The sequence below is a fragment of the Triplophysa rosa genome, unplaced genomic scaffold (assembly GCF_024868665.1).
Source record: "Triplophysa rosa unplaced genomic scaffold, Trosa_1v2 scaffold654, whole genome shotgun sequence".
In the NCBI taxonomy this organism is placed as follows: domain Eukaryota; kingdom Metazoa; phylum Chordata; class Actinopteri; order Cypriniformes; family Nemacheilidae; genus Triplophysa; species Triplophysa rosa.
Genome location: NW_026634669.1, coordinates 1 through 4,567, shown reverse-complemented (window position 1 = coordinate 4,567; position 4,567 = coordinate 1). Strand labels below are relative to the sequence as shown.

The following is a 4,567-nucleotide window of genomic DNA, read 5'->3' as shown; positions in this document are numbered from 1 at the left end:
ACTTTTACAATTTTAACACTGAGTTTTACTTAATGGTCAACGAGACAGTGTTAACTGTGTTAACACTCCTTTTATCACAGGAAAGCAGAGAACAGTGAGGTGAGGATGTGTTTAAATATATTTTGATCAGTTTAAAATCAGAAAATAAGAGGTGATGATGTCATTTTTGTGAAATTCACCAGAATTTGGATCGAGTCAAGTAAAAAACATGGTGAGTTTTGACTTTGCTTCTTAAATATAAGCAAAATCTCATTTGATTGAGTGATTGAAGTATATATACTGTATTGTGTATAATAGGCGTTTCCATACCAATGGCCGGATCAGACGATGTAAGTATTACTCAGGTGAACATTACTTTGACTTTTTTTACTATACTATTTAACACTGTTTGAAATGAAACTCGTTGTCATTCAGTGTGGAGAGGAAGAAGCAGAATATTACTCTTCTGTCAACTTTTTACCACCCACATCTGAACCCACAGGTGGAGTAAAAATCCCCACATTATGTTCCAATGACACCTTTGTTTATATGCTCTCTATTATAATTTAATGTCTGATGTGTTGTGTCATACAGGAGACACTGAAGAACAATCAAAACAAACCCAGGTGAGAAAATGAGGTACAATTGAACTAAAAATTTTTTTTTGTATTTTTCGTCTCCTTTTTAAGATTCACTTATTTTACTCTACAGTACAGGTTCAATTGAATCCTCTGTATTGCACAATCCTCACCCAGCCAGCCATCAATGACAGCAGAGATGTTTACAGTGGGCTAGAGTCCCACTAACACAGACCCGTCCTGCCTACTACTGGTGTCATTCATGCCACAAATAATCATAACAGCATGTAATCATTCATTATTAACTCTGTGTAAATATTGAATAAATGTTATTTCTGAATAGCAACAAGCCTGTATTCACGTGTACTTTCTTGACCGTGTGCCTATTTTCACATCATTCTGAGACCTCATCTCATTTCCCCACGTAGGCCTGCTCTTTCTCTATTCCTCAAAATGTCTAAAACTCTTATATAGATATTATATAGATGGGATTATTATATGAGTACTGTTTCTTTTTTCATGAATTTATTTTTTCTGCCTTTCACCTTTTCACTCTTAATATAAAATAAACAAACTATTGACACAGCAAATAAATGGACTTAAATGACATAGTTAGGAATGTGGTGTTTCCTGAAGTCTGGATGAGAGTGCCCTCTGCTGGCTCACTGAAGATTCTGCAATCATGAAGACACAAATGAGTTTACTGTCGGAAACTGACTGTTGAAAGGAACTCACGCGTGCTCTAGAGTCGAGAAATGACAACGTGTTTTTCATTAGGGATGCACCGATATGTACATTTTGGCCGATAACCGATCATTCTTTAACATTGGAAGCCGATAACCGATATAGTGGCCGATATACAGTATCTAAATATGAACATAAAAGTCCCTAAGACTGAAACAAAAGGCAAAAAGTGGACAACTGCTTTTATTTGAAAACATTGAGTGCAGAAAACAAGGTAATCATCAGTTCTCTTTTTTCCCCTAAAAATTCATGCACAAAGCCTACTTTACACTAGTTAACAATTCTTTAACCTTCAGGTATATTTTTTATTTAATAAACAAATGATAGATGTTCTTCCAGAGCAACCCAGATAATTGTTCTTAATAGCCACATGTCTTATGGGTCTCAAGACAGAAAGCATTCAGACAGCAGTCTGATTCAAACAATATTGCAATATTCAAACAATAATTTATACATCTATAAATACTGTTTACTTACATACTGTACCTACATCAGCAATGTTTTGATAATAGCATTAAGTGAATGATCACGACAGAAAGACAGTACTGTACTGTATTTTAACTGCGAGCAGCATGCAGATGAAGAAATTATTTATGATTTATCGGCTATAATACTGTATATCGGCCTAAATGTTATTATCGGCCGATACCGATAATTTATTGCGCATCCCTTTTTTTGTTTCCAAGTTAAACTAAATGGAGTTACGGATTTATCTTTATTGTTCCATCTCTGCTTAAACTTTATACAGTTTTTTCTTCAGTGACATCACTGCAGTTCTGTGGCTTTGAAAGGCACCTTCACATCATTCTCATATCCTGATATGCATTGTGTCCTGTTTGTGTCAGTTTGTCAGTTAAATAGACATAATGCTACTTATCCTTTTCATCTGTCTGCAGTTTCTGGAGGTTCAACTTCAAGGTAAGTGGCACAGCTTCTTAAATTCTTCAAAACTGCACGTCAGTGGGATTTTTTAAATTCTGCTCATCTTTTACATAAATCGAAGTCTATTATACAGGCCTGACCACCACCACCACCTAATAACCTAAGAGGATGTCAGTTGTTTGGAAAAGTACATTTATAAACAACTTTATTTGTAGTAGTGCCTTTATAAATGTATTAATATTATGAATACTTATAAATATTATAAAATATAAATATTATAATACTCTTGGGTCTCTACACCTTCATGTCTACAATTTATAACACAGAGATACAGATGTTGGCATTTATTTGATTTTAGATCTAGTGATATTTTCCCTGACTAGTTGTTTTTATGAAGAGACTAATCAAGCTTGTTCTGTTTTTGTCAAGCTGACGGTTACAAAACCACAGTCTCAGCTACACATAAAAAGTCTGCGCTGATGCGAGTCTGGTGGTTTTCTTCTGTTGTCGGTTTGACATTAGAAGCTTTAAAAACCTTATGTGTCCCGTATGTGTTCTTGCATTCATTCTCTTGATTTAGCTCCTGCACTACATGAGTACTTTTAGAACATGCCAGCGTGATACTGCTGATAATGATACGCCGCTCTCTCTCTCTCTCTCTCTCTCTCTGTTTCTCAGTTGCAAGTATTGGATAACAGCTTTTAAAACAGTTAATAGTTTTTAATTTCTCTTAAATCTCCTATTTGAAAAAGTTATAAAAATCTTATGTGAAGTTTACTTTGGCTACGAGATGTTGTAAGTTTGGGATATATTTACTTTTTTATTGAGACATTTAAAGAGCTTTCTTTACTATCAAGGTGAAAAATGGACAAGGTTCATTGATTGAGGGCTCCTTAATCCATCTTCTCAATTCATCTTCTCACAGTTGAGCACCAAAAATGTTATTTGAATGTTTAAGTAATTGTTTTACAGTTCTCACTCATTTTCTGCACTCATTGTATCTGCTTCCAGATGAGAAGCCAAACATTACAGTCTTCCATCACTCTTCGCTTGGTGAATTCAGGATTACATGTGAAATACCAGGATCTGAAAACACTGGTTGTTGTCTGTTCTTGGGAGACAGTGACCAACCGCTTTTAAAGACAGACTCGCATAAAAGGTCTGGAAAAATACTGTGTAGTTTTACAATTCAAGAATCAGATTTATTCATTAAACTGCGTTCAGTTAAGAGTAAATCAGTGAGCTGCAATTATTCTCCAAAAACGGACCCGTCCAGAAGTTCACCACACAGTGACAAATACAACCTAACAGGTGAGTAATATTTGTCATTTTAATTTGCTTTGAATCATTTCACATTGCTGTATAAATAATAATGATGTTTAGGTTTGTCCATGCAGTGCTGTTATTAATTAGTTGTTTTTTGCAATAGCTTTTCTTCCTTTGCAAATTTACCAAGTCACCAAGCATCAGTCAGCAAGCACAACAGAGGAAGCAACAATGTGTAAGTTCTTTTGTTATTTATAATTATCATACTCTTGTGATGTTTCATTTTTTAACATTGCAGAATTTTCTCTGCAGATATAATACTAACTGTCTCTACAATTACAATTACAACAGAACCACAAAGTGAGTGACGTGTGCAGTAAATGTGATATTGTGATCCTTTCAACTGAATTGTTGTTCAGTTCTACAGTAGGTGTTGTTTAGTAATGTTGAAATACTCCTCTGGCTACAGAAACCAGTCCAAGTTTTGCCAACCCAACAACTGGCTACAACATCATTTGTGATTCAAGCAAAACATCAAGTAAGAATCGCAGTTTTGCACAAAATTCAAAAACATATTTAAGATATAAAAACATCAGATTCCTATGAATTGATAAAAGTCAGAATTTATCAAGCGTTCTCTTATGTTGTCTGATCATGTAATTCAGAAACATATAGCACCTTTGCCTTCAGAAATGAAAAACAATCAGATTTTTAGATTTTAGATTCAATTTATTGTCATTGCACATGTACAAGTACAAGGCAACAAAATGTGACCTCTGCATTTAACCCATCCAGAGAGTAGTGACCACACGTACCCCCGGAGCAGTGGGCAGCTATCACTGCAGCGCCCGGGGAGCAAGTAGGGGTCAGGTGCCTTGCTCAAGGGCACCTCAGTTGTTACCCGCCGGCCCTGGGAATCGAACCGGCAACCTTCTGGTCACGAGTCCGACTCTCTAACCATTAGGCCACAACTGCCCCACCTTACATTAAGACTTTTTAAAAAATAGCACCATCAATTTGAACATAAAAAATTGGTATATTTAAAGAGAGAAAAAAACGAGACCACAAACCTGGAGAGATGGCTTTGAAAGTATACTGTACAATTTTGCTGTAATTTT

General features: G+C 35.4%; 1 long non-coding RNA gene across 1 annotated transcript; it reads left to right on the top strand.

The window, feature by feature from the left end:
- Positions 1-58: 58 nt before the first annotated feature.
- LOC130551114 (uncharacterized) lies at positions 59-898 on the top strand. The gene is made up of 6 exons (XR_008962540.1): positions 59-99; positions 183-211; positions 298-329; positions 415-481; positions 574-605; positions 691-898. It is a non-coding gene; the product is annotated as an uncharacterized LOC130551114 (long non-coding RNA).
- Positions 899-4,567: the final 3,669 nt, after the last annotated feature.